The sequence below is a fragment of the Manihot esculenta genome, chromosome 10 (assembly GCF_001659605.2).
Source record: "Manihot esculenta cultivar AM560-2 chromosome 10, M.esculenta_v8, whole genome shotgun sequence".
NCBI lineage: Eukaryota > Viridiplantae > Streptophyta > Magnoliopsida > Malpighiales > Euphorbiaceae > Manihot > Manihot esculenta.
Window position 1 is genome coordinate 7,778,855 of NC_035170.2, and position 24,328 is coordinate 7,803,182.

Sequence of the window (24,328 nt, forward strand, 5' to 3'; positions counted from 1 at the left end):
CAGAAAAGGTCAAGGAGGTATATCATGAAACTCCACTCCAGATATTCCTCCTTGATCCAGTCAGCAGATAGGGAAAGCTTCCATGCCATAGTGGATATGGCCCGGAAAATGGAGGCCAGTGCCATCATTCAGGGGACAGTTAAGCAGTCAGTGGCACAGCCTTCTGGTTCTAAGACCCCAGGCTCTTCTTCCTTTAGTGCAGCAGCTTCAGGCAGCAAGAGGTGGAGCAGTACCACCAAGAAGACAAAGAAGAACAAGTTTTGGAACAAGGTTAAGTCCATTCTGGGATTAGGGGGCGGCTCAAGCTCTGGTGCGGATAATGCAGTCTGTGCAAAGTGTAGTAGGCCACACAGGGGAGTTTGCCGGGCTGGGACAGCAGCCTGCTTCAGATGCGGGCAAGAGGGACACATGGCTCGGGAGTGTCCTAGGGCAGCTTTTGGAGCATAGTCTCAGCAGACAGCTTCTGGTAGTGTTGCTCAGCCAGCAGCTCCAGCCGCGACGCAGGCCAGTGGCAGAGGCAGAGGGAGAGGGGCAGCCTCTTCTTCAGCGGGTTTCAGAGGTGAAGGTCCGTCAGCTCCAGCACGGATCTTCACAATGACTCAGCAGGAGGCAGATGCATCTAACACCGTGGTGGCAGGTAATTTAGTCATTGGTTGTTCAGATGTGTATGCCTTGATGGACCCTGGTGCATCTCATTCTTTTATTGCTCCGAGAGCCATCCAGAGGTTGGGGTTGATGATCTCTGAGTTAGAGTGTCCTCTCTGGGTCAGTGGACCCAAGTGTGATCCATCAGTGGCAGAGTCAGTCTGCCTGTGCAGTCCAGTCTTTGTTGAGGGAAGATGCCTTTCCGCCGACCTTGTGGTTCTAGACTTGACAGATTTTGACGTCATTCTAGGGATGGATTGGTTATCTACCCATGGTGCTACCTTGGACTGCAGGGACAAGGTAGTCAGGTTCAGAGGTCAGGATGGGTCAGAGGTTGTCTTCAGGGGAGACAGGAGGGGTACACCTAGAGGTCTGATATCAGCTCTTCAGGCTCGTAGGTTGCTTAGGAAGGGATGTCAGGGGTATTTGGCTCATGTGAGAGAGCTTAACAGTCAGATTAGAGAGCCCGCCTTGGTGCCAGTGGTTAGAGAGTTTCTAGACGTCTTCCCAGACGAGCTGCCAGGTTTACCACCTGCTAGGGGGATAGAGTTCGAGATAGAACTGATGCCTAGAACCCGACCGATCTCTATCCCTCCCTACAGGATGGCTCCAGCCGAGTTGAAGGAATTGAAAGAACAGTTGTAAGAGCTGGTAGAAAAGGGCTTCATCCAACCGAGCACCTCACCTTGGGGTGCACCAGTCTTGTTTGTGAGAAAGAAGGATGGATCCCTTATGCTTTGTATCGACTACAGGCAGTTGATCAAAGTCACTACCAAGAATAAGTACCCATTGCCAAGGATCGATGATCTATTCGACCAGCTAGCAGGAGCGGGTTGTTTCTCCAAAATAGATCTGAGATCGGGGCACCATCAACTAAGGATAAGGGAAGAGGATGTGCCGAAGACAGCCTTCAAGACCAGATATGGGCATTTTGAGTTCCTTGTAATGCCGTTCGGGTTAACCAACGCCCCTGCAGCATTCATGGATCTCATGAACAGAGTGTTTAGCCAATACCTGGATCACTTTGTTATTGTCTTCATAGATGATATCTTAGTGTATTCCAGGAATGCAGAGGAGCATGCCCATCATCTGAGGTTGGTTCTACAGACCTTGAGGGAACACGGCTTGTATGCCAAGTTCTCCAAGTGTGAGTTCTGGCTGAGGAGCATTTCATTCTTGGGGCATGTGGTGTCAGAAAATGGGATAGAGGTAGACCCCAAGAAGGTAGAAGCTGTGGCTAACTGGCCTAGACCCACTTCAGTGACAGAGATCAGGAGTTTCTTAGGTCTGGCAGGTTATTACAGGAGGTTCGTTCAGGACTTCTTGAAAATTGCAGCCCCTCTGGCCAGACTATCCAGGAAGAATCAAAAGTTTGTGTGGACCGACCAGTGCGAAGAGAGTTTTGAAGAGCTTAAGAAGAGGTTGACTTCAGCACCAGTGTTAGCTTTGCCATCTAGTGATGAGGACTTTACAGTCTTTTGTGATGCGTCCCGTGTGGGACTGGGTTGTGTACTAATGCAGAATGAGAGGGTGATTGCTTATGCTTCTAGACAGCTGAAGAAGCATGAGTTGAATTACCCCACACATGACCTTGAGATGGCAGCAGTAATCTTTGCACTCAAGATGTGGAGGCACTACCTCTATGGGGTAAAATGTGAGATCTTTACAGATCATAAGAGCCTGCAGTACATCCTGAGTCAAAGAGATTTGAATTTGAGACAGAGGAGATGGGTAGAGCTGCTGAGTGACTATGATTGCAAGATTCAGTATCATCCGGGTAAGGCGAATGTTGTGGCAGACGCCCTAAGCCGGAAGTCACTAGGCAGTCTATCCCACATCACGGCAGAGAGGAGACCAGTGGTGAAGGAGTTTTACAAGCTCATTGATGAAGGTCTACAATTGGAGTTGTCTGGTACAGGTGCTTTAGTGGCCCAGATGAGAGTGACACCTGTGTTTCTGGAGCAAGTGGCTCAGAAACAGCATGAGGACCCAAAGTTAGTGAAGATTGCCAGGACTGTTTAGTCAGGCAAGGACAGTGAGTTCAGATTTGACAGCAAGGGGATCCTCCGCTATGGGAGTCGACTTTGTGTACCAGATGACATAGGGCTAAAAGGAGACATTATGAGAGAGGCTCATAATGCAAGATATAGCGTTCACCCCGGAGCCACCAAGATGTATCAAGATCTGAAGAAAGTTTATTGGTGGCCAGCAATGAAGAAAGAAGTGGCACAGTTTGTGTCAGCCTGTGAAGTGTGTCAGAGGGTGAAGCTAGAGCACCAGAAGCCGGCTGGAATGCTTAACCCGCTACCTATTCCAGAGTGGAAATAGGAGAATATAGCTATGGACTTCGTAGTGGGGTTACCGGTGACGTCCAATAGATTAGACTCCATATGGGTGATTGTGGACAGACTCACCAAATCTGCTCACTTCATCCCTGTCAGGAGTGGCTATTCTGTAGACAAGTTGGCGCAGGTGTATGTTGATGAGATCATCAGGCTGCATGGGGTTCCTGTTTCAATAGTGTCCGATAGAGGACCCCAGTTCACCTCTAGGTTTTGGCAGAGTCTGCAGAGTGCCATGGGTACCAGGTTGGATTTCAGTACTGCCTTCCATCCACAGACAGACGGACAGTCAGAGAGGACCATCCAGACCATAGAAGATATGCTCAGAATGTGTGTGCTAGACTTTGGCGGTTCTTGGAGGCAGCATCTACCCTTAGTGGAGTTTGCCTACAATAACAGCCATCATGCTAGCATCGGGATGGCTCCATATGAAGCTTTATATGGAAGGAAGTGTAGGTCACCTGTTTGCTGGGAGGAAGTTGGGGAGAAGGCCTTGGCAGGGCCAGAGTTAGTTGAGATCACCAGCCGGGTGGTACCCATAATCAGAGAAAGGATCAAGACTTCTACAAGTAGACAGAAGAGTTATGTAGACATCCGCAGAAGACAGGTAGAGTTTCAGGAGGGGGATCTGGTATTGCTCAAGGTGTCTCCAATGAAAGGAGTGGTTCGCTTTGGGAAGAAAGGTAAACTAGCCCCACGATACATCAGACCCTTTGAAATCTTGCAGAAGATAGGGAATGTGTCGTACAAGCTAGATTTGCCTACTTCAATGGCAAGAATCCATCCGGTTTTCCATGTTTCTATGTTGAGGAAATTTGTGTCAGATCCGAGCAAGGTTCTTAGTGAGCCTGATGTGAAGATCCAAGAAGATCTCACCTATGTTGAGCAGCCAGTGCGGATCATAGACACCCAGATCAGGAAGCTGAGAAACAAGGAAATCCCGATGGTGAAAGTCCTGTAGAACCACCACAATTTGGAAGAGTGCACTTGGGAGACACGGGAGTCCATGCTCCAGCAGTACCCTTATCTTTTCTGAGGTTAGTTCCTTGTGAGTTTTATGTGCTTTGTATGTATGTTATGTGTATGCCATGCTATGTGCTAGTTGAGGAACATTTGGGGACGAATGTTCTTAAGGGGAGAGAATGTAATACCCGGCTAGACTCCGGTATTGGAATTCCTATCGTCCGGTGGAATCTCGAATGTCGGAGACCTCTAGAAGGGTAAAACCATGTTTTCACAAAATGTTTTAATGTGTTTTATGGTTTTAAGCAAGTTGGAATTGAGTTTTTGCATGAAAATGATTGTAAGACCCCGCTCGTTCAGACATCGGAATTCCTACCGTCCGGTGGAATCTCGGGTGTCGGATCCTCTTTGGGGGGTAGAGCAAGGGTAAAGGAAAGGTTTTCTAAAATGTTTTTAAGTGTTTTATGGTTTTAAAAAAAAGAAAAGAGTTGAGTTTTTGAAGAGAAAGACCAAGGAGGCATTTGCCAGGTTCGGCCGCCGAAAGTGAAGTTCGGCCGCCGAACATGGAAAGGCTTCGGGAGCGCCTTTGGCCTCCGAAAGTCTTGTTTAAACGAGCCAAGGTTCGGCCGCCGAAAGTGAGGTTCGGCCGCCGAACATGCATGAGTTTAGGGGGCACGTTAGGCTGCCGAAGGTCTTCGACCAGGCCACCTATAAAGGGCCCTCAGATCGGAAATGGGCGAGTTTTCTCCCCATTCTCGAGCTCAGGTGAGTTTATGCCTTCCTTTGGTCGTTTTCGTGTTTTCTCTACCCATCTCTCAAGTTTTTCATGATTTCGTGTTTGAAGATTTAAAGCTTAAAAGGAGTTTTGGGAGCTTGGAGCTTTTGGAGCTTGGATTCTCCACACCTCCGAGTTAGGGATCGCACCAACCCTCGATCTTCAAGAGGTAAGTGTAGATCTTGGTTTCCCTTGAGTTTTCATGAAGTTTTAAGTAAGTTTTATGAAGGTTTTATGTTGGAATGGGTAGATATGCATGTTTAGGCTTTTGTGGGTTTTATGCCCAATGTATGTTATGTGATGATGTGTTGAGGAGTTTAAGCTAGTTTCTTTGCTCTCTATGCTTGTGGGAGTGTGTATGCATGCTTGGGAGAGAGTATGTGAGGTTTGGGGTGTTTTGTGAGGTTATGGAGGCTGATGTGCACGAAGGCTGAGTTCTGGATGAACCCAGGTTCGGCCGCCGAAGGTGGTTTCGGCCGCCGAACGTGCCTTTGGATGCATGGTTTGGCCGCCTAACCTTGCCCCCGAAAGTTGAGTTGTGGCTTGAAAGCAGACTTTCGGCCGCCGAAGGTAATGTTCGGCCGCCGAAAGTGCCTGACTTTCGTCTCTGGAGTGAGGGTTCGGCCGCCGAAGGTGCCGCCGAACCTACCCGAGTTTCGTCTCTGGAGGAGACTTCCGGCCGCCGAAGGTGCCGCCGAAAGTGCCTGTCCAGCCTTTTCATGACTGTTTTCTATGCATGTTTAAGTGATGTTTAGAAGGGTTTTTGGGGAGTTTCTTATGAGTTGTTAGAATGTGTTTAGTACCTCATGTGAGTCCATCTGTGTAGGATTGGACCTGAGGAGAGGTGTCTAGCTTCAGTGCTAGTTGACCCAGAGTTTGTTGAGCAGTGGCTTCAGGTGAGTAGAACTAAACTTAATCTTTTATTTTAAGAAATCTAATGCCTAAAGCATACTCATACATCATGTTATGTAATAGGATGTTTGCACTAGTTCACCATGCCCATGCACCATGTTTATATGTGATAGGATGATGCATTAGTTTCACGAAGGTGACGCATTGCATAATGTGCTATGTATATGATGTGATGGGTGGACCAAGGCGACCTCAATAGCCCGCAAGTCTGTCAATGAGTCTTTGTCAGTCGGGTGAGTACATATAGGAAAGCCCCATGAGAGCTCCTTCGGGGCCAAGTTTTGACAGAGGGAATGTTGGGGTCATGTCTAACCCTGAGGGGAAGGACGTTACGTGAACCCTCTAAAATCACCCGCAAGAGGAAGAGATTTGCTAGCATGAACTCAAGCGGGGGTGAGATGTTTGTTGTGATATAATTGTGTTATGACGCATCTCATGAATGCATGAATAAGAAGAATAATAGAATTGAATAAAATGTCTTTATAATAAAATACATAAAAAGGGTGGAACAATAAAATGAATAATAATATACCTAAAAATGGAGGAACTAAATCAAATGTTTTTCTCTGTTTCTACTCACTGGGCTCTTGTAGCTCACCCCATTCCCTTAACCCCAGTTTTGCAGGGCCAGAGTAAGTAAGCCAGAGTTCAGTCAGAAGAGCTATGGGATAGAAGAGGTTCAAGCATGGGTTGCCATGTTTGGTTGTAATAGCTTAGCTTGTTTTGTTTATGTTTATGTATAAGGAGAGATGCTTTTTGTATATGTTTATGGAGATAGTATGTGATGTAAGTTGCTAAAGAGATGATATGTTATGTACTGCTATGAATGCTTTGTATGCTTGTATAGTTTAGTTGTGGACATGATGATGATGACGATGTATGGACATGTTGTGAGCATATGAATGAGTAGAAAGAGAAATGTGTAAAGAGATAGAGCCAAGTTAAGAAAAGTATAGATATGCCATGTGTTGTAGCATGAGATGTTTAGAATTGTGCTTTGCCTTGAGTGTTGGTTAATCCCTTTTGTTATGCATGATCTTGAGAAAATGTTTTAAATGTTATGAGTTTTGAATGGCCCGTGAGGGAAGAAAGGGTTCCAATCCCTTGACCCAAAGCGGATATGTTTTAAAGCAAGCTTGATGACCCATTTGGTATGAGGTTCTATGTTTTCATGCATAGGTCAAGCTGAGGTAAGGAAAATAAGTTTAAAGGTTTTTATGAGATCAAAGCTTAAGTTTTCAAGAAAAGTTTGATCATGTATGGGATTATACCTAGAGTTCAGGATGTATAGAGGCTTACTACGGGTCCCGGCGGCCTTAAGCCGATCTGGATCCTAGTGCCGAGCAGTTGGGAGCCGTTACAGAGAGGTACCGGTTTCCGGGCTGTTACAACCCGGCTCGTTCACGCATCGAAATTCCTACCGTCTGGTGGAATCTCGGATGTCGGACCCTTTGTCAAGGGTTAAGCAAGGGTTTAGCAAGGTTTTCAAAAGGCTTTTTACATGTTTCATGGTTTTGAAAGGAAAGGGAATGAGTTTTGAAGAGAAAAGGCCAAGGAGGAAAAAGCAAGGTTCGGCCACCGAAGGAGATGTTCGGCCGCCGAAAGTAGCTGAGTTTTGTTGCCCCCAAACCCCATGTTCGGCCGCCGAATGTGGTGAAGATGCGGGTGCAATTTTGGTAGCCGAAGATCGTTGACCAAATCACCTATAAAAGGCCCTTAGGTCGGTTGAGGAGTAGAGTTTTCTTCCTCTTCCCACCTAAGGTGAGTTTATGTCCTCCTTGGGATGATTTCATGGTTTTTCCAAGTTCTTTCAAAGTTGTAGTAAGTGTTTAACTTGGTTTTGAAGGTTTTGAGCAAAAAGAGCAAGTTGTGGAGTTTGAAGCTTTAGGAGCTTGGATTCTCCATAGCTTGAAGTTAGGATCACACCAACTCTAGTTCTTCAAGAGGTACGTGTTGATCCTTATGTTTTATGATGTTTTAAGCAAGTTTTATGGAAGGAAAAAGGGTAGAAGTTGCATGGTTTGCATGGTTGTGCATGTGAGGGTTTATGGACCCTTTATGCCTTTGTCTGTTATATGAGATGTTTGTTGGGGTATTAAGTTAGTTTTGGACCCCTTTGTGCATAACTTGGGTATATGCTTGTTGATGAGAAGTGGTTTGCATGTTGAGTGAAGTTTGGGGAGTGTTGTGCATGAGTTGAGCTAGGTTCTGCCTAACTGGAGAACCCAGCTTCGGCCGCCGAAGGAAGGTTCGGCCGTCGAACGTGTTGAGGAGGTGGTTTCGGCTGTCTAAACCTGCCCCCGAAAGCTTGGACTTTCGGCTCTGGAGGGAGGGTTCGGCCGCCGAAAGTGCCGCCAAAGGTTGAGTTTCGTCTCTGGAGAGGACTTTCGGCCGCCGAACCTGCCGTCGAAAGGGCCCTGCCCAGCCTTCCTTTGCATGTTTTCTATGATTGTTCTAGGATGTTTTCGGGGTTTTTGGGGTGTTGTTTATGAGTGGTTTAGAGTGTGTTTAGCACCTCATTCGAGTCCACCTGTGTAGGATCGGACCCGAGGGATCGAGGAGGCCGTCAGTGTTAGCGGTTGCAGAGTCAGTCCAGCGTCTGCCAGATGTAATACCCGGCTAGACTCCGGTATCGGAATTCCTACCGTCCGGTGGAATTTGGGTGTCGGAGATCTCTAGAAGGGTGACATCATGTTTATAAAATGTTTTCATGTATTTTAATGGTTTTAAGTATGAAATTAAATGAGTTTTTGCATGAAAAGTCCTTGGAGGAAAACCCAGGTTCGGCCGCCGAAAGTCAAGTTCGGCCGCCGAACATGCATGCGTTTTGGAGGCACGTTAGGCCCCCGAAAGCATAGGTGAGGAAGTCCAGGTTCGGTCGCCGAAAGTCAAGTTCGGCCGCCGAACATGGCATGCATGCGGAAGCATTTTCGGCCCCCAAACGTGGCCTGGCCAGCCACCTATAAAAGGGTCACTTAGCCGAAAAGGGCGAGCTTTCTCCCATTTTCGGCCACAACTAGCTTCCGACCTCCCTCTTCCAAATCTAGTGTTCTTCCTTCAAATCCCCACCATTTTTCTTGAGTTTTAAGCTTGCATTGAAGGTTTTGGAACTTTGAAACAAGTTTTGGAGCTTTGGGAACTCAGGAGCTCATTTTCGTGGATCTCCAAGTTTAGGTCGTCTCCCTCTCGATCTTCAAGAGGTAAGAGCCGATCTTAAGCTCCTTATGTGTTTTAAGTAAGGTTTTATGAGTTCTTTGGGTAGAAATGCATGTTAGGATATATGTTGAGTTATGGGTTTATATTGATGTTTTGAACAATGTGTGTTGATTGTGTGTGTTTGAAGTGTTGTAAATGGGGTATATGATTGTTTGAGACCCCTAGGAACTTGTATGCATGTTTTAGTTGAGCTATATGCATGATTTGAGGTTTTGGGAGGCAAGAGGCTCATGTGAACCAAGTTTCTGCCCTTTGGAAAGAAACCAGGTTCGGCAGCCGAAGGGACTTTCGGCCGTCAAACCCTCCTGTGGAGGCAGCATTCGGCTGCCGAAGCTTGCCCCCGAAAGAGGACTTTCGCCTCTGTCTGGGAGTTTCGGCCGCCGAAAGTGCCGCCGAACATGCATGAGTTTCGTCTCTGTCTGGGAGATTCGGCCGCCGAAGGTGCCGCCGAACCTGCCTGACTTTCGGCTCTGGAGGGACTTTCGGCCGCCGAACCTGCCGCCGAAAGTGCCCTGTCCAGCCATTTCTTGCATGCTTTTCTATGCTTGTTTTGAGATGTTTAGAGGGGTTTTTGGGGTATGTTTTAGAGGTATGTTTAAGTATGTTTGGTCCCTCATTTGAGTCCACCTGTGTAGGTTCGGACCCGAGGAACCGAGGACCCCAGCAGTGCTAGCTGCTTCTGTACCTTGTCAGAGTCTGTAGAGCCAACCAGAGGTGAGTAGAATAATCTCTTAAGTTTTAAATTAATGAAATATAAATTCTCTTTTTAGCATGTTCATGCATCACGATTGCCATGCGATATCCTAGGTTGCTTGCATTAGATATCACGAATATGTTGCATTGCATATTATGTTGTTGATGTGGGTAAATGCTGGATGATCCACTAGTTCCTGGTAGGAAGACCAGGGAGCCTTTGACTACGCCCCTGGCACTATGAGAAAGAAAGACCAGGGAGCCTTTGACTACGCCCCTGGCATCATGGGACGCCAAGACCAAGTGCCTAATAAGGCCTTGGGGCAGTGTAAGTTATGCTATGTTTACAGGAAGTCCAGTGAGCCTTTGACTACGCCGCTGGCAATAGTTATGACGATGGGACTAGTTGGTGACAGGTTTACCCTTGATGTGCCTTGTTTGTGATGTGACGCATTTCACGAAAGCATAAATTTAAAATGTAATGTTTTATTATTCTGCTCACTGGGCTCTTGTAGCTCACCCCTTTCCCCTAACCCCCAGGTGTGCAGGTACGGAATAGGCCAGGAGGTCAGGAAGAGTAGATTCATGTTTGTGTTGTAATAGTTAGTGGTGGACATGATGAATGTTGTAATGTAAGAGTAATGTAAAAGTCATGTAATGTATTGATGATATTGAGGATTAGAGATTGTGCTTGACCCCTTTGTATATGGTTATCCCCCTTTGTATGCATGATCGTTATATTTATAAGTTATGATGATATGATTCAACCAAGCTTAATGTATGATGAGATACCCCATTGGAGCATTTGATGAGGGCTCCAGTGGAGGTTTATGTTTATGTATATGATTATGTACAGGTTGAGCTTGGTTGATGTATGAGAAAGTTTACAGGTTTATGAGTATTGTTGATCATGTACGGGATTAAACAGGTTTACAGGTTATGTTAGGCTTGCTACGGTTCCCGGCGGCCTTATGCCGATCTGGATCCTAGCGCCGGTAGCGGTCCAGATTTTCGGGGCGTTACAGAGTGGTATCAGAGCCCTAGGTTCATATGGTGGGACTTAGAGTGTCGGGCTCATAGATGTGATAGAAGGTCAAGCACAATAGGAAAAATCATGTCCACTAGGATAGGATGTGGAGTCCTGTCTTGTATGATGATGTGAAATGCCATGATAATATGCATGTGCATTAATGATATGCTATGATATGTGATGAGGGTTCATGTGTGCCCACATGAACCATATGATGCTAATGTTGCTTGTTATGTGCTGTTTTTCAGAAACAGGATGAGAGGAACTCGTCGATCTGCACGATTGACTAGAGTACCACCTGAGGATGAGGGTATGAGCGCCCGTCCTCCAGCATTGCCTAGGGCAATGTCTAGTAGGTCCAACAGAGATAGAGCAGTAAGAGACCCTAGAAGGTCTCTGAATCTGGGTAGAAGCAGATCAGTGCGGGGAACAGTTCAAGGAGGAATGTCAGAAGACATGGGGGATGATATAGATGTAGAGCAGAGGAGGGATGGCAGTCTGGGAGTTAACATGTCAGAAGAGGGGATGGGAGAGTCCCAAGGAGGCACTCAGGCCTCGGGATTTGTTCAGCCACCCCACTACCCACACTTCTCACAAAATCCCGGGTATTCGATGGGAGGCACATCGGATTACCATAGCTTCAGCCCTTATGCCACACAGATGCCATACCCACCTTACTACCCACCATATTCACAATACCCAATGTACCCACCCCCACCTTATTATCCAAAACCAGCTAACCCTACCTCAGAAAATGTCACACCTCCTCCACCATCAGCAGAACCCACAGTTCCAGCAACCCATATACCTAAGCCTAGCTCATTTGGCGGGAGTAAGGTCAAGATGACCGACTATATGAAGCTGGGTGCTCCCCAGTTTGAAACCGGTGATGACCCGTTTGTGTACCTGGAAAGGGTCAAAACTATAACAGATGAGATAGGGGCAGATGATAGCAGAGCCATTCAGATGGCTGGGTTCACACTCAAATGTAAAAAGGCCCGTGAGTGGTTTAAGAACTATGTGAGCCCGAGGTTGGATAGTCTATCCTGGGAGGAGTTTGCAAATAAATTTGCAGGATGGGCTTTCCCTGACAGTTCAAGAGAGTTAAAGATGATTGAGTTTGAATAGTTAAGGCAGACAGAGGATATGAGTGTAGAGGAGTACACCGACAGATTTTTGGAGCTGTTGCCGTTTGCAGGGCAAACTCTTGACACAGACCAGAAGAAGTCAAGGAGGTATATCATGAAACTTCACTCCAGGTATTCCTCCTTGATTCAGTCCGCAGATAGGGAGAGCTTCCATGCCATAGTGGATATGGCTAGGAGAATGGAGGCTAGTGCTATCATCGAGGGGAAAGTCAAGCAGTCAGTGGCACAGCCTTCTAGTTCTAAGACCCCAGGCTCTTCTTCTCTGAATGCAGCAGCTTCAGGTGGTAAAAAGTGGGACAGAGGTCCTAAGAAGTCGAAGAAGAACAAGTTCTGGAATAAGGTCAAGTCCAGTCTGGGATTAGGAGGTGGCTCAAGCTCTGGTGCAGACAATGCAGTTTGTGCAAGGTGTGGTAGGCCACACAGGGGAGTATGTCGGTTTGGGACGAACGCTTGCTTCAGATGTGGTCAAGAGGGGCATATGGCTCGAGAATGTCCAAGAGCAGTCCCGATGGCACAGTCCCAACAGACAGCCTCAGGCAGTGTAGCACAGCCAGCAGCTCCAGCCACGACTCAGGCCAGTGGCAGAGGTAGAGGGAGAGGGGCAGCCTCTTCTTCAGCGGGTTTCAGAGGTGAAGGTCCATCAGCTCCAGCACGGATCTTCACAATGACACAGCAGGAGGCAGATGCATCTAACACCGTGGTGGCAGGTAACTTAGTCATTGGTTGTTCAGATGTTTATGCCTTGATGGACCCTGGTGCATCTCATTCTTTTATTGCTCCGAGAGCCGTAGAGAGGTTGGGTCTGATGACTTCTGGGTTAGAGTGTCCTCTCTGGGTCAGTGGGCCCAAGTGTGATCCATCAGTGGCAGAGTCAGTCTGCCAGTGTAGTCCTGTATTTGTTGAGGGAAGATGCTTGTCCGCCGACCTTGTGGTTCTAGATTTGACAGACTTTGACGTCATTCTAGGGATGGACTGGTTATCTACCCATGGTGCTACCTTGGACTGCAGGGACAAGGTAGTCAGGTTCAGAGGTCAGGATGGGTCAGAGGTAGTCTTCAGAAGAGACAAGAGGGGTACACCTAGAGGTCTAATATCAGCTCTTCAGGCTCGTAGGTTGCTTAGGAAGGGATGTCAGGGGTATTTGGCTCATGTGAGAGAGCTTAGCAGTCAGGTTAGAGAGCCCGCCTCGGTGCCAGTGGTTAGAGAGTTTTTAGATGTGTTCCCAGACGAGCTGCCAGGTTTACCACCTGCTAGGGAGATAGAGTTCGAGATAGAATTAATGCCTGGAACCCGACCGATCTCTATCCCTCCCTACAGGATGGCTCCAGCCGAGTTGAAAGAGTTGAGAGAACAGTTACAAGAGCTGGTAGACAAGGGTTTCATCCGACCGAGTACCTCACCCTGGGGTGCTCCAGTCTTGTTTGTCAGAAAGAAGGATGGATCTCTTAGACTTTGTATCGACTACAGGCAGTTGAACAAAGTCACTACCAAGAATAAGTACCCATTGCCAAGGATCGACGATCTATTCGACCAGCTAGCAGGAGCGGGTTGTTTCTCCAAAATAGATCTGAGATCGGGGTACCATCAGCTGAGGATAAGGGAAGAGGATGTGCCGAAGACAGCTTTCAGGACCAGATATGGGCATTTCGAGTTCCTTGTAATGCCGTTCGGGTTAACCAACGCCCCTGCAGCATTCATGGATCTCATGAACAGAGTGTTTAGCCAATACCTGGATCACTTTGTTATTGTCTTCATAGATGATATCTTAGTGTATTCCAGGAATGCAGAAGAGCATGCCCATCATCTGAGGTTGGTTCTACAAACCTTGAGGGAGCATGGCTTGTATGCCAAGTTCTCCAAGTGTGAGTTCTGGCTGAGGAGCATTTCATTCTTGGGGCATGTAGTGTCAGAAAATGGAATAGAGGTGGACCCCAAGAAGATAGAAGCTGTGGCTAACTGGCCTAGACCCACTTCAGTGACAGAGATTAGAAGTTTCTTGGGTTTGGCAGATTACTACAGGAGGTTCGTTCAGGACTTCTCAAAAATTGCAGCTCCTCTGACCAGACTAACCAGGAAGAATCAGAAGTTTGTGTGGACCGACCAGTGCGAAGAAAGTTTTGAAGAGCTCAAGAAGAGGTTGACTTCAGCACCAGTGTTAGCACTGCCATCTAGTGATGAGGACTTTACAGTCTTTTGTGATGCGTCCCGTGTGGGACTAGGTTGTGTACTAATGCAGAATGAAAGGGTGATTGCTTATGCTTCTAGGCAGCTGAAGAAGCACGAGTTGAATTACCCCACACATGACCTGGAGATGGCAGCGGTAATCTTTGCACTCAAGATGTGGAGGCACTACCTCTATGGGGTAAAATGTGAGATCTTTACAGATCATAAAAGCCTACAGTACATCCTGAGTCAAAGAGACTTGAATTTGAGACAGAGGAGATGGGTAGAGTTGCTGAGTGACTATGATTGCAAGATTTAGTACCATCCGGGTAAGGCGAATGTTGTGGTAGTCGCCCTAAGCCGGAAGTCACTAGGCAGTCTATCCCACGTCACAGCAGAGAGGAGACCAGTGGTGAAGGAGTTTTACAAGCTCACTGAGGAAGGTCTACAGTTGGAGTTGTCTGGTACAGGTGCCTTGATTGCTCAGATGAAAGTGACACCTGTGTTTCTGGAGCAAGTGGCTCAGAAACAGCATGAGGACCTAGAGTTAGTAAAGATTGCCAGGACTGTTCAGTCAGGCAAGGACAGTGAGTTCAGATTTGACAGTAAGGGGATCCTCCGCTATGGGAGTCGATTGTGTGTACCAGATGACATAGGATTAAAAGGAGACATTATGAGGGAGGCTCATAATGCAAGATACAGCGTTCACCCCGGAGCCACCAAGATGTATCAAGATCTGAAGAAAGTTTATTGGTGGCCAGCTATGAAGAAAGAAGTGGCACAGTTCGTGTCAGCCTGCGAACTGTGTCAGAGGGTGAAGCTAGAACATCAGAAGCCGGCTGGAATGCTTAACCCGCTACCTATTCCAGAGTGGAAATGAGAGAATATAACTATGGACTTCGTAGTAGGGTTACCGGCGACGTCCAACAGATTGGACTCCATATGGGTGATTGTGGACAGACTCACCAAATCTGCTCACTTCATCCCTGTCAGGAGTGGCTATTCTGTGGACAAGTTGGCGCAGGTGTATGTTGACGAGATCGTCAGGCTGCATGGGGTTCCTGTTTCAATAGTGTCCGATAGAGGACCCCAGCTCACCTCCAGATTTTGGCGGAGTCTGCAGAACGCCATGGGTACCAAGTTGGATTTTAGCACTGCTTTCCATCCACAGACGGACGGACAATAAAAAAGGACCATCCAGACCATAGAGGATATGCTTAGAATGTGTGTGCTGGACTTTGGCGGTTCTTGGAGGCAGCATCTACCCCTGGTGGAGTTTGCCTACAATAACAGCCATCATGCTAGCATCGGGATGGCTCCATATGAAGCTTTATATGGGAGGAAGTGCAGATCACCTGTTTGCTGGGAAGAAGTTGGAGAACAGGCCTTAGCAGGGCTTGAGCTAGTAGAGATCACCAGTAGGGTGGTACCCATAATTAGAGAGAGGATCAAGACTGCTGCCAGCAGACAGAAGAGTTATGCAGACATCCACAGAAGACAGGTAGAGTTTCAGGAGGGGGATCTGGTATTGCTTAAGGTGTCTCCAATGAAAGGAGTGGTTCGATTCGGGAAGAAAGGTAAGCTGGCTCCACGGTACATTGGACCCTTTGAAGTCCTGCAAAGGATTGGGAATGTATCGTACAAGCTAGATTTACCTGCTTCAATGACAAGAATCCATTCGGTTTTCCATGTTTCCATGTTGAGGAAGTTCGTGTCAGATCCGGGTAGGGTTCTTAGTGAGCCAGATGTGGAGATCCAAGAGGATCTCACCTATGTTGAGCAGCCAGTACGGATCCTAGACACCCAGATCAGAAAGTTGAGAAACAAGGAAATCCCGATGGTGAAAGTCCTTTGGAACCACCACAATATCGAGGAGTGTACCTGGGAGACACGGGAGTCCATGCTCCAACAGTATCCCCATCTCTTTTAGAGGTTAGTATCTATGTGTTCTATGTGTTTAGTATGTATGTTATGTTTATGTTATGCATGTACTAGTTGAGGAACATTCGGGGACGAATGTTCTTAAGGGGGGGAGAATGTAATACCCGGCTAGACTCCGGTATCGGAATTCCTACCGTCCGGTGGAATTTGGGTGTCGGAGATCTCTAGAAGGGTGACATCATGTTTATAAAATGTTTTCATGTATTTTAATGGTTTTAAGTATGAAATTAAATGAGTTTTTGCATGAAAAGTCCTTGGAGGAAAACCCAGGTTCGGCCGCCGAAAGTCAAGTTCGGCCGCCGAACATGCATGCGTTTTGGAGGCACGTTAGGCCCCCGAAAGCATAGGTGAGGAAGTCCAGGTTCGGTCGCCGAAAGTCAAGTTCGGCCGCCGAACATGGCATGCATGCGGAAGCATTTTCGGCCCCCAAACGTGGTCTGGCCAGCCACCTATAAAAGGGTCACTTAGCCGAAAAGGGCGAGCTTTCTCCCATTTTCGGCCACAGCTAGCTTCCGACCTCCCTCTTCCAAATCTAGTGTTCTTCCTTCAAATCCCCACCATTTTTCTTGAGTTTTAAGCTTGCATTGAAGGTTTTGGAACTTTGAAACAAGTTTTGGAGCTTTGGGAACTCAGGAGCTCATTTTCGTGGATCTCCAAGTTTAGGTCGTCTCCCTCTCGATCTTCAAGAGGTAAGAGCCGATCTTAAGCTCCTTATGTGTTTTAAGTAAGGTTTTATGAGTTCTTTGGGTAGAAATGCATGTTAGGATATATGTTGAGTTATGGGTTTATATTGATGTTTTGAACAATGTGTGTTGATTGTGTGTATTTGAAGTGTTGTAGATGGGGTATATGATTGTTTGAGACCCCTAGGAACTTGTATGCATGTTTTAGTTGAGCTATATGCATGATTTGAGGTTTTGGGAGGCAAGAGGCTCATGTGAACCAAGTTTCTGCCCTTTGGGAAGAAACCAGGTTCGGCAGCCGAAGGGACTTTCGACCGCCGAACCCTCCTGTGGAGGCAGCATTCGGCTGCCGAAGCTTGCCCCCGAAAGAGGACTTTCGCCTCTGTCTGGGAGTTTCGGCCGCCGAAAGTGCCGCCGAACATGCATGAGTTTCGTCTCTGTCTGGGAGATTCGGCCGCCGAAGGTGCCGCCGAACCTGCCTGATTTTCGGCTCTGGAGGGACTTTCGGCCGCCGAACCTGCCGCCGAAAGTGCCCTGTCCAGCCATTTCTTGCATGCTTTTCTATGCTTGTTTTGAGATGTTTAGAGGGGTTTTTGGGGTATGTTTTAGAGGTATGTTTAAGTATGTTTGGTCCCTCATTTGAGTCCACCTGTGTAGGTTCGGACCCGAGAAACCGAGGACCCCAGCAGTGCTAGCTGCTTCTGTACCTTGTCAGAGTCTGTAGAGCCAACCAGAGGTGAGTAGAATAATCTCTTAAGTTTTAAATTAATGAAATATAAATTCTCTTTTTAGCATGTTCATGCATCACGATTGCCATGCGATATCCTAGGTTGCTTGCATTAGATATCACGAATATGTTGCATTGCATATTATGTTGTTGATGTGGGTAAATGCTGGATGATCCACTAGTTCCTGGCAGGAAGACCAGGGAGCCTTTGACTACGCCCCTGGCACTATGAGAAAGAAAGACCAGGGAGCCTTTGACTACGCCCCTGGCACCATGGGACGCCAAGACCAAGTGCCTAATAAGGCCTTGGGGCAGTGTAAGTTATGCTATGTTTACAGGAAGTCCAGTGAGCCTTTGACTACGCCGCTGGCAATAGTTATGACGATGGGACTAGTTGGTGACAGGTTTACCCTTGATGTGCCTTGTTTGTGATGTGACGCATTTCACGAAAGCATAAATTTAAAATGTAATGTTTTATTATTCTGCTCACTGGGCTCTTGTAGCTCACCCCTTTCCCCTAACCCCCAGGTGTGCAGGTACGGAATAGGCCAGGAGGTCAGGAAGAGTAGATTCATGTTTGTGTTGTAATAGTTAGTGGTGGACATGATGAATGTTGTAATGTAAGAGTAATGTAAAAGTCATGTAATGTATTGATGATATTGAGGATTAGAGATTGTGCTTGACCCCTTTGTATATGGTTATCCCCCTTTGTATGCATGATCGTTATATTTATAAGTTATGATGATATGATTCAACCAAGCTTAATGTATGATGAGATACCCCATTGGAGCATTTGATGAGGGCTCCAGTGGAGGTTTATGTTTATGTATATGATTATGTACAGGTTGAGCTTGGTTGATGTATGAGAAAGTTTACAGGTTTATGAGTATTGTTGATCATATACGGGATTAAACAGGTTTACAGGTTATGTTAGGCTTGCTACGGTTCCCGGCGGCCTTATGCCGATCTGGATCCTAGCGCCGGTAGCGGTCTGGATTTTCGGGGCGTTACACCAGAGGTGAGTGGGACTATACTTAATCTTTTTAAATTAAGAATTAAATGCTTTTAGCATGTTTCATGCATCATGAGTATGTAGGGTGTATTGCATTAGCAAACACGAGTACATGGCATTGCATTATTTACTGTTGATGAGGATTGGACTCAGGTGACCTTAATAGCCTACTGATGTTGTAAGACCTGGCTAGGCCAGGCATACTGATGTTGTAAGACCTAGCCAGGCCAGGCATACTGATGTTGTAAGACCTGGCCGGGCCAGGCATACTGATGTTGGGAGTTTTGGGGTCATGTCCAATCTGTGATGTGAAATGTTTGTGCTGTGGTGCATTTCATGAAAGCATGTTTTTAACGACCTGTTTTTATTGTTCCTGCTCACTGGGCTTTTTAGCTTATCCCTCTCCCTTAATCCCAGTTTTTCAGGTCAAGGATAGTCCAGGAGGACGTCAAGAGTAAAGGTTTCGGATATGTAATAGAATAGTGGACATGATGTATTATGTAATGTAATGTATAGATATGTAATGTCATGTAATAGACAGAGTTGTGCTTGGCTTAATGTATGATAATCCCTCTTGTACATGTATCCTATTTTACGTTTCTTGATGAGAAATGTGTTGAACCAGGCTTAACGTAGGATATGTGGTATGGGACTCCAGTGAAAGTGTTTTGGGAAGACAGGGTTTGAGTCCCTTGGCCCAGAAACATGAACCCGTCTGAGGGGAAGGACGCTGGGCGTGAACCCAAAGCGGGCAGTATACACTGGGGAAAGCCCTGGGGGCTGTTTCAGATGGATATATCTGAATGTTAGTAATGTATGTTTAGATTAAGCCTGGTAGTTGTAAGAAAAGTTTATAGTTTTATATTTTATGTTGGATCATGTATGGGTTTTATCAGGTACACAGAGTTCATGTTAGGCTTACTACGGGTCCCGGCGGCCTTAAGTCGATCTGGATCCTAGTGCTTGTGGCGGTTCAGGCCGTTACAGAGGGGTAGCGATTTTCGGGTCATTACAGAGTGGTATCAGAGCATAGGGCCTCTTGAGTACGGTGTATTGAGCAAAGATGCTCAGGGATCAGAGGGATCTCACATCAGAAAGAGGTTTGTTTTTAGGAAGGTCAAGCACAATAGGAAAATCATGTCCACTAGGATAGGATGTAGAGTCCAGTTTTGAGGATGATGTGAAATGCCATGATTTTATGCATGTGCATTAATGTTATGTTATGTGAGGTAGGTTCATGTGTTTCTATATGAACCGTATAATTGCTAATGCTTGTATGTTTGTGTGTTGTTCTTCAAAAGAGCTAAGATGAGCGGTGCTAGTCGATCTGTGGAATCAGATCCGTCTGAGTGGGAAGGTACGGACACCTTTCCCCCCTGTTTTGCCAAGAGCACAGTGGGGTGGAGTCGATGGATAGGGAACATCAAGGGACTCTGGGAGGTCTTTGGAGGAAAGCAGAGAAGGAATGAATCTAAGGAGAATGTCTGTAGACAGGAGAGAAGTAGAAGTTGATGTGCAGAGAAGGGATGTAGGTCTGCAGGTGAATATGGATGAAGAAGAGATGGGAGAGTTCCAAGAGGGTGTTCAGACTCAGGACTCTAGGATTTCAGGTTTAGGAGAGAATGACCCCTCCCCTCGGAGTACAGCTACCTCGAGAGCAGTGAAGTGGGGGAAAACCACTAAGAAAGGGGACAGAGGCCTGAGAAGGTCAAAGAAGGGCAAGTTTTGGAAGAGGCTGAAGGCTAGTCTGGGTTGTGGTGCTGGTTCAAGCTCTGGCGTAGGCAGTTCAAGATGTATGAGGTGTGGAAGACCTCACAAAGGAGTTTGTCGGCATGGGACAACAACTTGTTACAGGTGCGGACAGGAGGGGCACATAGCATGTGAGTGTCCTACTACGCCTAGGAGGACACGGTCCCAGCGGACATTTTCAGGTAGAGCAGCTCAGCCAGCAGCTCCAGCCCTGTTGCAGGATAGTAGTCGAGGCAGAGGGAGAGGTGCATCCTCTTTTTCAGCAGGTTCCCGAGGAGAAGGTCCGTCAGCTCCGGCTCGGGTCTTCACCCAAGCTCAGCAGGAGTCAGACACATCAGAAACAGTAGCGCCAGGTATGCTCACTTTTGAGTGTTCTGATGCGTATGTTTTGGTGAACCCCAGTATTTCTTTTTCCTTGTTGCTTTGTGAGCCGTAGTGCGGGCGGGTTTGATTACTTCTAGGCTTAGTGTGTTTCCTTTGGATTAGTAGACCCAAGTGTGATCCATCAGTGGCAGAGTCAGTCTGCCAGTATAGCCAGCGTTATTGTGAGTAGATGCCTTCCAGCTAACCTAGTGGTTCTAGATTTGACTATTCTGACGTCATTCTAGTGATGGATCGGCTAGCTACTCGTGGTGCTACCGAGTCTGTAAAGACAAGGTAGTCAGGGTCGGAGGTCAGGATGGATCAGAGGTAGTCCTTGGAGAGGACAGTGTAGGAGTGCCTAGAGGTTAGATGTCAGCCCTACAAGTTCGTAGTTGTTCAGGAGAGGTTGTCAGAGGGTTCTAACTCCTGTGTGAGAGTTTAGTAGTTAGGTCAGGGAACCAGCCTCAGTGTCTGTGGTTTGAGAGAGAGTGCTAAGAAGTTTTTCCCAGGCGAGTTGTCAGGTTTACCACCTGCTAGAGAGATAGAGTTTGGAAATAGGAGCAATGCTTAGCATCAAGTTCATCTCTATTCTTCTCTACAGGATGGCACCTGCAGAGTTGAGAGAGTTGTGAGAGCAGTTGTGAGACTTGGTAGATAAAGGTTTTATCCGATCTAGTACCTCACCCTGGAGTGTTCTAGTATGGTTGTGGGAAACGAAGGATGAATCCTTGAGACTTTGTAGCGACTGTAAGCAGTTGAACAAGGGCACTACCAAGGACATGTATTCCCATTCAGGATTGATGATCTATTTGGACGGCTAGTAGAAGCTGGATGTTTTCCAAGCTAGATCGGAGATTCGGGTGTTACCTGTTGAGAGTTAGAATAGAAGTTAGTTTAGAAGAGATGAAGAGAGAAGGGCAAGGGTCAGAGTGCGCAGCAGAAGCTTGTGGAGTTTAGGAGAAGGTTGAGGTTTTGTCAGTGGTGATCCGTGGTGAGTCGAAGGGTAAAGTAGCTCCAAGATATGTTAAACCCTTTGAAGTCCTGTAAAGGATGGGGGATGTATCTAAGCTAGATTTACCTACTCCGATGGAGAACGTCCATCAGGTTTTCCATGTTCCTGTGTCAAGGAAGTTTGTGTTAGATCCGTGTTAGGTTCTTAAGGAACTAGAGGTTGAGATGTTAGGGAATCTCACCTATGTTGAGCAGTTAGTTGGATCATGAACACATAGGTCAGGAAGCTAAGGAACAAGGAGTATGGAAGGGTACCTAGGAGACCCGGGAGTTCTTACTCCAGGGGTATCTGCATCTCTCTTTAGAGAGAGGTTTTAGGCTTCGCTTGCTTGCTTGCATGTTTGTTGCTTGTTTTAACATTCGGGGACGAATGTTTTTGTAAGGGGGGTAGATTGTAATACCCGGCTCGTTCAGGCATCGGAATTCCTACCGTCCGGTGGAATCTCGGATGTCGGACCCTTTGTCAAGGGTTAAGCAAGGGTTTAGCAAGGTTTTCAAAAGGCTTTTTACATGTTTCATGGTTTTGAAAGGAAAGGGAATGAGTTTTGAAGAGAAAAGGCCAAGGAGGAAAAAGCAAGGTTCGGCCGCCGAAGGAGATGTTCGGCCGCCGAAAGTAGCTGAGTTTTGTTGCCCCCGAACCCCATGTTCGGCAGCCGAATGTGGTGAAGATGCGGGTGCAATTTTGGCAGCCGAAGATGGTTGACCAAATCACCTATAAAAGGCCCTTAGGTCGGTTGAGGAGTAGAGTTTTCTTCCTCTTCCCACCTAAGGTGAGTTTATGTCCTCCTTGGGATGATTTCATGATTTTTCCAAGTTCTTTCAAAGTTGTAGTAAGTGTTTAACTTGGTTTTGAAGGTTTTGAGCAAAAAGAGCAAGTTGTGGAGTTTGAAGCTTTAGGAGCTTGGATTCTCCATAGCTTGAAGTTAGGATCACACCAACTCTAGTTCTTCAAGAGGTACGTGTTGATCCTTATGTTTTATGATGTTTTAAGCAAGTTTTATGGAGGGAAAAAGGGTAGAAGTTGCATGGTTTGCATGGTTGTGCATGTGAGGGTTTATGGACCCTTTATGCCTTTGTCTGTTATATGAGATGTTTGTTGGGGTATTAAGTTAGTTTTGGACCCCTTTGTGCATAACTTGGGTATATGCTTGTTGATGAGAAGTGGTTTGCATGTTGAGTGAAGTTTGGGGAGTGTTGTGCATGAGTTGAGCTAGGTTCTGCCTAACTGGAGAACCCAGCTTCGGCCGCCGAAGGAAGGTTCGGCCGCCGAACGTGTTGAGGAGGTGGTTTTGGCTGCCTAAACCTACCCTCGAAAGCTTGGACTTTCGGCTCTGGAGGGAGGGTTCGGCTGCCGAAAGTGCCGCCGAAGGTTGAGTTTCGTCTCTGGAGAGGACTTTCGGCCGCCGAACCTGCCGCCGAAAGGGCCCTGCCCAGCCTTCCTTTGCATGTTTTCTATGATTGTTCTAGGATGTTTTCGGGGTTTTTGGGGTGTTGTTTATGAGTGGTTTAGAGTGTGTTTGGTACCTCATTCGAGTCCACCTGTGTAGGATCGGACCCGAGGGATCGAGGAGGCCGTCAGTGTTAGTGGTTGCAGAGTCAGTCCAGCGTCTGCCAGAGGTGAGTGGGACTATACTTAATCTTTTTAAATTAAGAATTAAATGCTTTTAGCATGTTTCATGCATCATGAGTATGTAGGGTGTATTGCATTAGTAAACACGAGTACGTGGCATTGCATTATTTACTGTTGATGGGGATTGGACTCAGGTGACCTCAATAGCCTACTGATGTTGTAAGACCTGGCTGGGCCAGGCATACTGATGTTGTAAGACCTGGCCGGGCCAGGCATACTGATGTTATAAGACCTGGCCGGGCCAGGCATACTGATGTTGTAAGACCTGGCCGGGCCAGGCATACTGATGTTGGGAGTTTTGGGGTCATGTCCAATCTGTGATGTGAAATGTTTATGCTGTGGCGCATTTCATGAATGCATGTTTTTAATGACCTGTTTTTATTGTTCCTGCTCACTGGGCTTTTTAGCTCATCCCTCTCCCTTAATCCCAGTTTTGCAGGTCAAGGATAGTCCAAGAGAACATCAAGAGTAAAGGTTTCAGATATGTAATAGAATAGTGGACATGATGTATTATGTAATGTAATGTATAGATATGTAATGTCATGTAATAGACAGAGTTGTGCTTGGCTTAGTGTATGATAATCCCTCTTGTACATGTATCCTGTTTTACGTTTCTTGATGAGAAATGTGTTGAACCAGGCTTAACGTAGGATATGTGGTATGGGACTCCAGTGGAAGTGTTTTGGGAAGACAGGGTTTGAGTCCCTTGGCCCAGAAACATGAACCCGTCTGAGGGGAAGGACGCTGGGCGTGAACCCAAAGCGGGCAGTATACACTGGGGAAAGCCCTGGGGGTTGTTTCAGATGGATATATCTGAATGTTAGTAATGTATGTTTAGATTAAGCCTGGTAGTTGTAAGAAAAGTTTATAGTTTTATATTTTATGTTGGATCATGTATGGGTTTTATCAGGTACACAGAGTTCATGTTAGACTTACTACGGGTCCCGGCGGCCTTAAGCCGATCTGGATCCTAGTGCCAATGGCGGTTCGGACCGTTATAGAGGAGTAGCGATTTCCGGGTCGTTACAATCGACAACTAAAGGATGAGACTGAGAGGCTAATAAGGGATGACACTCTTCAAAAATTCACCAGGAAGGGCAAGGAAGAGAGGAGACTTGAGCTTGAGGAAACAACTCTTGAAACCACCCCTGATCTCGAGCCTATAGTGGTTATACATGTAATAATGGAAGGACCTGGGGATGATTAAGGAAAGTAAGCAGACTATAGATGTAATTGTTGGTTCGGTAGGTTGGGAAAAGACCTTTTAAGTCCCAAAGGTCATTCGCTCAGAGTTTTGTAAGATGGCCAAACTAGATGGCTGAGTG